We start from the raw sequence: 14,330 nt of genomic DNA on the forward strand, positions 1-14,330 counted from the left end.
AAAATTGAAAAAAAAAAAAATCAAAATGCTATCAATAAATAAAAAGCTAGCGTCATGAGCGCGATTCGAACCCACGACCCTCGGCTTTCTTTTATGTTCTCGCATTGTTGACACTGCTTTTGAGCATTTCCTGGTGGATTTTCTTTAGATCTGCTCAATGGACGTCAGTGCTTCTAACCTTGTTAATCCTCCTTTTAAGAGTAACAATGAGGAGGAAGAAACTCATACTTTCTTCTAATACGAAGCAATCGCTCAATAGAAACATAATCGAGGGCACCAAATATCCCCTGGAAAAATAATCGAAATAATAGTACTTTTCAAAAGAAGTATCGAGTTAATGGAATTGACAAGGAAATAGGAATAGCAGAGTAAGCCAAAGGATGGAGTGCTTGGGAAATACTAAGCCACCACTTTAATTATCATTAACAATATATTAATCCATTTAAGTTTTAGTGGCCGATTAACCAAGTTACTTCTTTCAATTAATTATTCCTTCTATGTAAGGGCTTGGTTGACATAAATCGAGAGGATCGAAGTAACGATAGCTCTAGTGGTAGAGAAGTGACGTATTTAGCTGAACGTCTTGGGTTCGAATCTCGCTCGTGACACTATCTTTTTCATTTTAACCAAGACCTTACATCAAAAAAATAATAAAAGGAAAGAAGTAATTTGGTCAATCAGACCAGTAAACATAATGGAAAAAAATAAAATTCATTCTTATCATTTTTCCCGTCCAGTCAGCCAATAAATTTGAAAATTGCAGAATGGCACTTGTAGATTGATCAAATCGATTTTTGCTTGGTGATTGTGATGATGATGGATACAAGAAGTATTATTCTTTGTTTGTATTGAATATACCCTTGTTATACAGATATTTTCTCTGATGGCAGTGACTGGATTATAGTCCTACCATTCGTCTGCGTTTAGCCCTCTCTAACAGAAGCAGTGAGTTTGCCAGTTTTGGTAAGAGTTGTTTTATTATATGCTTACTGTATTTCCCTTCAGCACTTCTAGAGTACGACTTCTCATTTTGTCTTTTTTGGATCCATTCTCTGATGGAGGTTTCTGTGCTTGTTATGACAAGTATAGGTCGGGGTGACAATTCAGGGCTTCTATATGGTCTACAGATCCTCCTCTGGCCACTTTTTCTGCCTTTTCGTTACCCAAAATTCCTTCGAGTCTGTACCCACGATATCATCAGGTTATTATATTATATTACGCTTCCGTAAGTTTTCGGGTCCGAAATGCAAATCGACTCGGCGTGGATAGAAACTTCGTATCGGGGATTAAATCGTTGATAAACAAAATCCATTGCGCTAACATTGTATTTCACAGGTGGAACTTTTAAATGCTTGGGGATAGTCATCATCATCTGCAATTTACATTCTGAGGAAACCTTTCCGTCCAGTTGTTGGCCATTAAAGCACTAAACATTTCAGATGGCATATCCCCTTGGCAGGTTTAGCAGCAATAAAATAGACATTTTCTGTCCACCGTTTGGTACATAACAGTATATTCAACAAATGTAAACTCAGAGGGCGTAGAATAACATTCCCGGGCATCGTGGGATAAGAAAACAGACTTGCTAAGCAATCGACCAACAGTGGTATTTATTGAGTAGGGAAATCCTCGTAAAAGATTATCACACATAAACAAACAAAACCAAGCGTTTGGAATTGGCAATCACACCAAACTGTTAGACGTCTTTCTGCAGGCTCAGAATATGACATACGAGATTGACTCACGGCTAATGGATGGATAAAAAGCTCATGTCGATATGTGCCACTTACATTAAGGCTAGGACTGTCAAACTCATGCAACCTGTGAAAGTTAAGCTTGGGCAGTGACTAATTTGTAGTGTTGTCTAATGCGGAAAAAAAGAGGAAATAATTGTTAAGTCATACTTGAAAGTTTATATTATGTTGAAGTATTTACTTACTTTTTAATTTTATATTTATTGAGTGTATTTATTTTAAACTAATGAAAACCGACTGCTGGAGATGTTGAAATGCTGAAACGAATCTGACAGGCCAAAACCAGCTTGGATCAAAATGATCGTAAACGACCAAACTATCACGCCGCACAGCCTATCAAGAAATCTAACAAAAAAAAATAGTTTGAAGGAATTATCAATTTGAAACAAAAAAATTCAATTCATGCAGGAAAATCAATTAATGACGCACACCGAATGTATTATAGAATGTATAATGTTCGGTCGATCATTTATTGACTAATCGAGGACTTGTTAGGGAAAGTTCGTCATGTATAGAATCATTATTTAAAAATGTTATTACGGCCCTCCTGTCCTTTTTCTTCCCGTATGGAAATTTACATAATTTTGCACGATCATTTATGTTATGGGTGAAAGCTTTTTGGGACCAAGGCCCCCTACGACAGTCGCACATCATAACGCTTTAGTCTAACGCGAATTATACGGATGATGATTTACCTTTTTCTGTGATTTTCTTGAACTGTTATAACATCAAATTACGTCAGTTGTAGAACAGATGTGTCCTTAGGCTTTTAAGTTGGGGCCTAACAGTAAAACACATTTGATAACGGTTCGGGTAGAAGACAAAAAGGTTTCTCTGTCCTTAGTCTCTGCATTGACTGGAAAACACCACGTTTTGTTTCTTTTAAAACATTTTATGTATCTTTGAAAACGAAAAAGTTGTCGACAAGAACTTTATTTTTATTTTCCTTTTGCCCGAATGTTAGATAAAACATTCTCTAGCCGACTTTTTTCTGCGTTTTCCCTATTTGCATTGAAACATTCCCTGGCGATTTCTTACCTTGTTCCTCGGTTTTTTTTTGTATTCCTTTATATGAATATTTATGACATATTGTTATGTTTCATTGTCATGTGGGAATGCAGGTCAGTTATATCCTCTCGATAGCTAATGGCGTTTTCATGCGTATCCAGTCACGACTCCGAGGTACCTTTTTCGCTCATCAATTTTCCAAATTCGCAATGTCGGTTTTTTAACCTGTTTTAATTATAAAGAAAAGGTTTCCGACAATTGCGTTACCAACAGAAGAGCCGATTGTACAAGGATTAAAACACTTCTAAGTCGTGAACGTTAGCTAAAGTTCATATGCGTGACAGTCTTCCACAATATGAGGTTGTGAATTTAGACTCTTCTTCTATTTTCAAGTTAGTATCCTTTCATTTGAAATGAAAAGTATTAAACTTCTTTTTTGTTTTGTAATTTATCAGTGGTTTTTTTTGTATGTGAGCTATTCAGGTCAACCGGAAGCTTCCTCTCCTTTCCGGCCATTAAGTCAGTTTTATTTACTATATTTTAATAATACAGATAGACGAAACAAAATTCCCTCTCGACTCTTAGTTAGTCGGCCATTAATAACACTAGACTAATTCACAACTTTCAATTAATTAATCTTCACGCAAGATATTGGCTGAAATGAAAAAGTCATTGTCACGAGCGGGATTCGAACCCACGACCTTCGGCTAAATGGGCCGCTGCTCTACCACATGAGCTATACTTCCATTCGGACACCAACTCCCCATCTCAACCTACAATCTTTCATTTATCTCTCCTTTTTGCTTTTTGCCATTTTTCAAACCATTATTCAAATCCCGCTCATGACACCAATTTTAATTTCATAAAAGTCGATGATCGACCAATTTTTTTATTCACGACTAATCCCGAACTCGATATGATCTGGATGAAAAAACAAATTCAATTGTTAATCACCAATCTTCGGATCTATTATGGTCATCATTAGGACAAAACAATCTTAAAGATGTTACAAATTGAGATAATTCTGTTTTTAACAAATGGTTTCATACAATTTCCACTCGGCAGTCACAAATCATTCCCCAAAGCATCCAGCTCGTATAAAATCAAATTTTTCTACTAAAAAACGTTGAATTGCAAACGCCCTTTCTATGGGCTCTATCCCTTCACCTTGATGTTAAATCATGTGACTAAGGTCATAAAATCCTGATATAAATCCCACTTATCACGTGGTCATCCCAATCCACCTAAAACGTAATACTCCTACAGAGTAGTTAAATAATTAAATTCATTATAAAACCTTTACTACGAATTAAAATTTTACATGAATAATTTGGTTCGGGGTTAAAGAGGAAGAAAATTTCGTTTTTGCGAACAAACTTTTTTTTTCGTCATATCCTTTTCAAAGAGTGTAGTTTGATCACATATTGCTTTTTGAAAAATTTAAGCCCCTCTTCCTATCCAGTTATATTAATGGAGGTCTTGGTGCATGAGAAACCAGACAAAAAATAAAATTTTACATATCTCCGGTTTTTTCCCCAAAAACGCCCCTATTAAAACAAAAATCGGGGGAACAGAAGTTAAACTCACCCCGTTTATTCTATTTTTTGATAATTCATTTTTTAGCCATTAAAATAAAGAATAATTGTTTATTTTAATATTTAATTAAATGTAATTACTGCTTTGAGAGTTATTGGTTTTTGGAATACAGTCAAAATAATAATATTTAATTTTCAGTGGCAATTGTAATGGTCATATGGTATTTTATATAAGAGTCAAACATTCATATATTTAATTATTTGTCAGATCAAATAAAAAGTTAGATACAGTTCAATATAAAGGCCAATGATTATTCTATTAATGTGTAAAGATTTAAAAAAATATATAAATATGTGTTTTTTATTGACCAGTTGTTTAATGATTTGTTGCGTTCGTGAGGAGCGGTCAGTTATAAGGTAGTTTAGAAAAACCTTTTTTTATATATCTCCCGACGTTTCGACTTTATGCCCTGAAGATGACCCGAATAAAGGTCGAAACATCGGCAAAAAAAATAAAAAAATAAAAAAGATGTTTTGTGAACTACCTCACTCTTGACCGCTCCTCACGAACCCAAGAAATTATTAAACAACCGGTCTCTATAAAAACACATTTTTTTTTTCAATCTCGACTTATTAATAGAATAATCGTATGCTTTCATTAATCTATTATATTGTACTATTGACTTCTTTCAATTAATTAATCTTTTTATGTAAGGTTTTGGTTGAAATGAAAAAGTTAGTATCACGAGCGGGATTCGAACCCACGACCTTCTGCTTAATACGCCGCTGCTCTAACCACCTAAGCTTTCCTGAATGGTTAGAGCAGGGGCGTACTTTTCCATTTCAACCAAAACCTTACATAAAAAGATTAAATAGCTTTTATATTTAATTGTGTATAATTTTTAATTTGATCTTGTACGAGGTTTGATGAACTATTGGGGGTGCCCTAATTTGTAAGTATGTCGGGTGTCGTGTTTCCACGTACATTCACGGCCCTGGATTCGAACCCGGGACTTTTACCTTACAGTGATGACTCGCCCTGTCGCTTTAAGCTGGGACCATACTAACCCGACGTGACGTCGCGTTGCGTGGCGTCGGGCAAGTGTGTTTTCCGGTTTAACGACGCCCCTAAATTTTAATTTTAGTTTGTATTTTAAAGTTTTTGTTATTTAAAAAAAGGGTTAATTAAAAAAAGGTCAACAAATGTAGTTAATTTGTCGGGGGGGGGGACTATTTATAAGAGTCACTACTGAAAGACTTCTCTGCTGTACAAACGACTGTAGAAATCAATCATTTCCTAGTTATCAATATATTAGTTTGTTGTAGTAGTTTTAAATTTATAATAAAACACAAGAAAATAATAAACTCACATTACATGCCAGAGTGCTTTAGGATCGTGTGTATACAAAATAACTGCAAGATGGGAATATGAAGTTCGTATTATGTCTTCTAGTAAACAGACGGGTGTATAGTAGTATATTAAAACGAGGTCATAGATGTTATTTTCGAAACCATTTTCATTCTCACCTGACTTTTCTTTTTGAGAAGCGAGTGGACTGAGACAAAAACGTCTTTATCGATGCTCCTTTCATAATTATTTACGGAGTGTTTGCTGGTAAATGTGATTGAAAACGTTTCTATTTCATGGTTCGTCAGAAACGATAACACAATTTCGCTAATGTGCGGCGAGACTAGCGTGAAGGAATTCATCCGTACCCTGTAATCAGTGGCACGACAGACTTTGATGATATCCCATACCTTTTATGACAATCGTCGGCGTAGATTATCTCTATTGTCCTTTACATAGCTTCACGAAATGGAAACTCGGATTTTACGACGTTTCGTTCGATTTCCCATAAGAGTATTTCCGTAAGTGGTGTTTACATCCGTCTGTAAACACGGGGGATGAGAAAAACCTACGCACTTCCCGTTTAGTTGTTAAATAACAATGTGATAACCGGCCGTTTTTAATTGGCCTGAGCAGTCGAGGGTAACTAGTGATTCCTGGAAAGACGTTAAATATCTAATTTATGCCCTGGTTAACTTCAACGATTATGATAATGGTGTAGGGCCGTAAGTCATGGTAGGCTATAGTTTTCTTGTGGACGGCGACCTGTTTCATCACGTCTTCGGCTATTGGGGCGATGACCCCACCTCTGCACTTTATATCGTGATTTAGACCTGGATTTAAGCCGTTTGACCGGAGGAAGTGTTCCGTTTCTATTTCAGGCAAAGAAGAAATAATTTTTTTTTTACTTGTGAAGTTCGGACTTTACTTTGAGGCGTAACCGTTTTATTTTGGGTGACGATTTTCGGGAAAACGCGTATCACGTCCGTTCTCCACCATTTGACCGATTGCTAAAGATATTTTTTTTTAATAACTGCCGTTGAATGTATTAGAGATTGTTTTCTGCTATTTCCACGTCACCGTTGTATTTAACACCTTTCAAATAACGTGGACCCTAACGGATTCTGCCGCTAACGCTAAGTTTAAGTACCCTGGGAAGTTTGTTTACTTCAGGTTATTTCTTCCAAGCTTGTAAAGGTTTCTCCTTTTGATGGCGGCGGTTTGGGAAATCCTGAAGACGTGATAGTTGTAAAAGCTCTAGCGTAAAGAATAAAACGTTAATTACTGTGAGATTCAGTTTAAATGAAATTGAGTACAAAAACTGTTCAAACTCTTACCAAAAAATCTTTCATCTTAGCGTAGCAAAAACTAAAATGTTATAGTACATTTAGTTAATCATGTACATACTCATTTTCACGTTCTATACCTGTCTTTTAGAATTTTAGCTTTTACATCGTATTTAGACGGTTCAGCTTAAGGTCTGTTCTACACAATTGCTGTGGCTTTATTTTTTAAAAATGTTTTTTGGTTTGTTTTTTTACGAGGGTTCACAACAGGAGAGGTCATATAAACCCTCAGGGTGCCGGTGTTTTTGAAAAAAAAAAAAAAAAAACATTTGTAAGTAGTCGGGTTCGAATGCAGGGCCGCTGGATTCGAACCCGGGACCTTTACCTTACAGTGATAAGCGCCGTGTCAAAGACTAAACCTTTCGGACACCGACGACCCTCAAACAACGCTATTGTAAGACAGATAACTAGGACGCTTTTTCAGATAGTGTTTCGTTAAGTGTACTGTGCGCATTTAATTTACAATTAATTGAGGTTTTTTAGTTGAGATAAAAAAGAGTGTCACGAGCGGGATTCGAACCCACGACCTTCGGCTAGATACGCCAGTACCACTTGAGCTATCGTGACCTCGATCCACTCGGACACTAACTTCCCAACTCAACCGCACCTTTTTGAATTTTTCCTCCTCTTTGCCATTTTTCAAATGTCGTGAAATCTATTTGATGCGCGGCTTTTTTATCTCAACAAAAAAACTTAATTAATTGAAAGATATTAATTGGTTAAGCGGACCACGAAAACTAGTGAACTTAATTTAGCGTTACCGATCAAGCTAACGTTATGCAAATATCTCCCTACCGAGTCAGTCACAGGCCCTCTACAAAGTATACGAAGTTCAGCATCATAAAAATGTCTTTTACCCCTCAAGTTTGTTCCTTCTACACCTTGTAAATTCTTGTCTACCAGCTATTTAACTACGCTCACGTCTGCGCGCTTTTGTTGCCCTTTTTGATGAACTTAGAGCGAAAGCGATTTTTCAATCTCCAGGACCTTTCACCAATCAATAGACCTTATTTTTAAAAAACACTGCCGGCTAAAACTGTTCATTGTTAGATCTTTTTATACGGGGAGGGGCAAATAAAGACTTTCTATGTATAGAATGTCAACAGTGACTTTCTCTCCCGCCGAGATAGTTTAACTCTGCTCTCCACTTGTGTGTTTTTTTTAAATTACGACTTAAGAATAAAAAACTAACACTATTTTAAAACCATAGATCGTTCGTCCCGAATCCTTTCTGCTTTTAGATTGTTTGTTAATTTTAATGCTAGTTTCATCAGGAAGGATGAGCCTTTTTGGGCCCAAGGCCGAGTTCCGTACATGTACGCCTGTCAATTTTCGCGTTTTAATGATTACCGCACCGGATAAAACCACTTTTTTTTTTGTTTGTGTGTGAGCTCAGAAGCTAACTACTACCTTTGTCTGATGCTGTTTATTCGTTTGTTTTCTGGTCAGTATAATCCAATGGTAGAAACAAATTATCCATGCGGAGTTTTTACCCCCATTATTACCAAACAGGCTAAACCGCATTGTATCAAGTTTTATCATTTCGATTCTACCCAATATTTCAATCCAGAGTAGTTCTTTGTTTTAGTGCAGGTTGCATAAAGAAGCAATGCATGTACGTAAATTATCCGCCGATCATTCGTTCCTCGGCGGCCTGACTTTTTTTTTTATACGGAGACTACAGAAAATCCTGAGGGGAAATGTGCACCAATCAGTTATGGTTTCGGGGTTCGTACCTTAATATCACTTAAAATTTACTCATAATTTATCAAATTTATTTAATACTTCTTAAAATGCTTTACCTTCAACATGAAAGGTCCGGTTAGATCGTGAACGCCCCCTTACTTTTTTTCCATGTTTAACGCGATTGGTAGAGCCAAAAATAAAGCTATTACCGTCTTTTAAGGCTTGTTGTTTGTTTTGGGTAAATTGTAAGATGCCAGAAGTTAATAAAAAAGGAAAATTAATCAATTATCTCATTCAAAATGCTACCTATTCACTCGAAATCGTAAGGTTTAACAGCCTACTACTTTATAGGATATGGGATTTGACTATTATGAATGAGAGTAGAAGGACAGGTCAGAAATTAACAAAAGAAATGTATTGGTCTGATTTATTAATGCGTATTTAAGAATAAAAATACGTCTAAACAAAAACACAGCTGTTAAATTAATGACTGCCATGTTGGTTACCTATGCCCTAACGGATAACAATGGGACTATATTTTCGACCTAACATCTAACATTGGCCCTGGTTAACTAGCCGATTATTACAAGTCTACGTCATCATATTTCTCATCTAAACCGATTTAACAGAGTTAACAGGGTTAACACAAAGATGGTGAATGTCCCTACTGTATCTGGTTTGTGGTTGGGTTAAACATCGAGGATTTTTCTTCTCATATATATGCATATAAAAATAAAACTATTCTTCTTAAAAATCCTTATTAAACCATCTAATTACCGCATATAAAGGGAAACCAATTTGACAAAATATTTGTTTTTTTGGGACGTATTGTCTGGACGATTGCGGATTCATGCCTTCTTATCCTCCGTTAAAGTCTCTCGGGAATGTACAACCTTGTAGAAGAAACCCAACTAGTTGCCTTTCCGACGATTAATTAAGGGTCAAAATAATACTTTTCGTACATAAAATGATGGAATTAAATTTTTTTAAAAAAATAAGGTGCATTTCACAAAGGTGGTGCTTAATGGTCTCTTTACTGTAAATCTTATTAAATAAACAGCAAAAAATAAAAATAAAAATATATATTACGATCTTCTTGCTTTACGGTAGTTGTTATGTCAGTTGCACATACGAAAACTGCCGATAATAAGTGCGCCTCGAATTATCTTTTTTTTTTTTTTGAAAGTTGAATCGATGATGATGGCGGCGAACCGAAGATATTACGATTGAGATGGAATTTAAATTAATATTGCCAATGTGTGAAATAAGAAGTTCTGTTTAAAGGCTATTGACCCTTGGGTGAGTGTCTAAAGGAAGCGAGTCCCGTATGGCGGACTGAGTTCGTTCTCCACTGAATTCGTATTGACATATACATGAGGGATTTTATGAAAAATGGTATGGATAAGTTTGAAATGGAAGGATTAATGTAGTTAAATGTAGGTAGGGTTGGAGTGTCCTTGTGCTGTTGTGGCCTGAGGCTGAAGGTTGAGCGCCCTCCTCGCTCCCCACTTTTTCGAGTCGGAGTGGTGGCCGTTTCAGTCGGCTCGAAAGAGCGAGGCAGTGCGCGTCTGTGTGTAGTGTCGTCAACATGGACCAACCGCCATGAAACCGATCACGTTCGAGAACCTACGTCGCCTCGTCGGGGGCGGTAGGAAGAAAAACGATAGGGCCGAATCCTCCTTCAAGAGGAGCGACTCTTTCAAGAGGATCTCGATAAAGAGAAACTACTTGGACAGAGGTGGCAAGGGGCGGAATCCGAAGCCGCCTCCGGAGAAAGCCCCCGTCCAGGAGACTGTTCCGGTGCCGGACTCGCTCGTCATCGGTTACGGCCAATGGATTAAGTGTATGCGAGCTGAAGATTATGAACATCTCAAAGAACTGACCAAGGCGGCGGCGAAGGAAGTGCCGCCCACTCCTCCGCCGCGGAAGAAGTTCAGTACCCCGTCTGCCGACTCGAGCTTGGAAATACTCAAGTTGGACACGTCGCCGGTACCCGTGCGAAGGCGGTTCAGGAAGTCCCCGCCTCCTTCTTCTAGAGTTTTGGACCCGAAAGGAGAAGAGAGGTCTGATTCCGGATTGAGCATCAACTTGGGAAGAGTTTGGATGGACGCACCTTTGGCCATGGCGAACGCCCCTAGGAGTCTCGAACTTCCCAGACCTTCGGCTTCTGTGGAAACCGACCCCAGCGGGAAGCGAATTCACCATTCTTTGGAAAGCGCTTTGAAAGAGCGGAGAGATGATAAGCCTTTCGGTTCGAGACGTTTCCACAACTATCCGTCTCGGCCCTTATCACCGACTCCTCTCATAATGCCCAACCCGTCGGCCATATGTAGGACGCTGTCTTCCACGACCCAAACTACTTCCACCTCAAAAACTATTTCCTCTAGGGGATCCACGGAGCTCCTGAGTTCCAGCAAAGATTCCGGTTTTTCTTTTTCCATTTCTATTCCGAGGCTAACCGATCTTTCCCCCACGGGTAGCGGAGGTGGTTTCTTTTGCAAGAAAAAACAGACTAAGCCTAAGTTGAGTGTGAGTAGGGAAGGTTATTTCAAAAGAACTAGCAATTTTGCTCAAATAGAACCTAGGAGGGAATCGTTTAGTAGGAGTAGTAGCAGGTCAAAGAAAAACTCGAGGAAAAAGTGTTTCGGCGGTACTGCCAAGAGTGATATGTACCAAGTTATCATCAACCGACCGCCTAGATGTCTGAAATCTCTGAAACTCGATCCTATGATATTCGTACCGCCGGAAAAAAGAAAACCGTCCAACACCATAAGGAAACCGACCCGGTTGGAAGTGCAAGAAATAAGGGATTATTGTTCTCCTCGCGATGTGAAAGTGGCGAGTAGTGATGACGAAGACGAAGGGCTTTACGAGTGTATTTCTGGAGAATTCAACGGCGATAGTGACGAACCGATAGTGCCGAGAAGACCAGCAATTAGGTTCGTGCCACCCAGTGAAAACGGCGAAGACACCGACGACGACGACTACTACGACGATTATTTCGACCAAGAGTACGACGACTACGCACCTCTCGATTCACCTTCCCCTCCTATGGCGAGACGTCAAGTCCGACGACGGAAATCCACAGCCAGGAAAGGGCCCAAATTTGTGGCCAAACCCTCCATTCATAGAGCCCCGTCTACACTCAAACGCAATAAGAAGCTTCTTAAAAAGACAGGTAAACACACTTTATTACTTGACCTGAAAATCAGGTAGCGACAGTCGCCCCGGTTAACATATTGTGACCACGTGCCTAAAAATCCTTTCAGCCCTCTTTTTCCGGCCGTCAATACCCCCAGACCAATGAACAGGCACAATCACACTGTCTGTCCGTTTCCCGTTATCAATCTCCTCCTACACTGGACATGTCCGTTGTGTGAGCAATAACTTTATATGTTACGAAAGCATTGGAATAATCCATTAACTATCGTCTCTTTTAAACAACGACTCCATTATATTTTTATGACAATATTAAATAAAAAGACGCTTTTTAAAAAAAAGAATTTTTGGACCATATTTAAGTGAATGACAATTCGAAATATCATATAGTTTATATATTGGTGATATTTCAATATTTCCTTGTTCAAATATACTAAAAAATTGATTATACGTATATATTCTATATTCAGGATACTTAAAAAAAAAATGAAATTTTTTCAGCAAACATGTTTTTAAACTACTGGAGGAGACTCCGACAAACAATGCTATAATTAAAGACCCGTTGTTGTGGACGTATGTTCATTTGTACTTAACTGTACCGGTCGGAATCGCAACATAACCGAACATAATTTTTTTTTGTTTCTTGACTCTGTCAAAGCTCCCTCGACTCAGTTTGGTTCAGTAATCAACGTTTTTTATATTTTTTAAAGCAGGAGATAAATATCGAAAACTCGAAGTTTTTTAAAAATTGAATTCTGTTTGAAGAAGGAAAGAGACTTTATGGGGCTAAGTCTACAAAAATCGTGACCGGGGGAACATTCGTCGTCCGCTTTTATCAGTATGTAAAGAAGATATCTGGCGAAGATATTTTTGGAAGATGAGAAGCTCAGGTATGCGGTCTTAACAAAGAAGGCAAAAAACGTTATCCCCCCCCCCGATAGAAAAATACTTTTCTCCATAGTTGAAGTGTTAAGATTACTCGAGATAGCACAGACTACTAATACGTTAACAAGTCTTACGATATAAAGAAACCGAGGCGGTTGCATTTTTTCTTTTTGCATAGGGGGGAAAAAGGACGACGATGAAAACTTGTTTTATGAAAAAGCGTGAGAGGAAACTGATAAATTGACTGACCGAAGTCGGAATGTCCGCCCGACATTCCATTACAGTCCATAATGAGGGGGGAAGAAGACAAGGGCCGAAGAAGTATACAATATGTGAGAGTCGGACGGAGAATCCGGCAAACATTAAGGAACGATCGAAACCCGACGCCCGAGGCTGAATAACCGTTAAGGATCTTGGATCTCCTCCAAGACGGGTTCAGCAAATGAACTCCGTTCGGCGTCGGAAGAAAAGTGAATTTAAGCCCGTCTACGAAGAGGGCCGTTCTCTCCTCCGATTTTGAAACCGAAGTCGAGGACCCATTTTATTACGGTTTAATCCGCAGAATCTACAAAGGTTTCTCTTATTGGCCGTTTCATAACAACCGTAACAATCCGCGTCACGTATTCACACGTTCAAAGATTTGAATAGGATGGGTTTTCTACATACTTTTTTTCTTCCTAAATTATGATTATTGTATTATTTACATACATTGTATTGTAAATTATCATAACTTGTTCGGGATTTTATAATTCAAGTGGAAAGTAAAAACAATCTTGATATTTTGCATCAGGAAGAAATCTTACAATACTGCATACATTTCACAAAATTACATAGGTTACCATTGTAAACTTCAGCGGGAAAGTCTCTATATGATTATTTTTTTCAGTCTTATGCTTTAATTCTGCACCGTCGGGGCAAAACTGGATAAATCAAATTTTATCAAAATGAGATAAGTTTATATTGAATTAAGTCAGGCTTGACAAACTTTGACTAAGCCGAGAAGGAAACAGTCTCATTTTAAACGCAATGCCCCTTTTTAGAAATCTCGATTATACTTTAAACTTGCCTATTTGTAAAGTTAAACTTGAAAACTCATAGACGGAGTCATTTGTCTAGGTGAGACAAAGTTTTTTAAAATTAATTTATTTTTTTATTATTTTTATTTTAGATGTGTTTGTTGATCGACCTGCAGATAATCTATGTGGAGTTTCAATCTTCATGGAGGTCATGAGACAGGTGAAGAAAGAAAAAGGATAATTGTTGGGTTACCAAGCTATAGACAACTTATAGCGCCATCATCAGGGCTTTCCCAAGAGTTCAGAAAACGATTAACATGGATAAACTATTGTAAAAGCGTCTTGTGTGTAAGGTTATGAAGCACATGGCCAGCATACTACGTTTAACATAGTGAAAGTAATCATCTCGCTAATAAAAATTCATATGACTAAGGTTCAACAATTTTGTTCTGACTAACCATAACAGTCCAACCTGAGGGGGACGGTGTTGTCGCTCTCTCTCTCTCATTAATGTTAAACCTGTGTACATAAATAAGTCAAAATACTCTTTGTGATCATAAATGTTGCACATAAGAAATTGCTAGTCAGAACAA

Source organism: Cimex lectularius, unplaced genomic scaffold, assembly GCF_000648675.2.
Source record: "Cimex lectularius strain Harlan isolate CLEC.00 unplaced genomic scaffold, Clec_2.1 scaffold44, whole genome shotgun sequence".
In the NCBI taxonomy this organism is placed as follows: Eukaryota; Metazoa; Arthropoda; class Insecta; order Hemiptera; family Cimicidae; genus Cimex; species Cimex lectularius.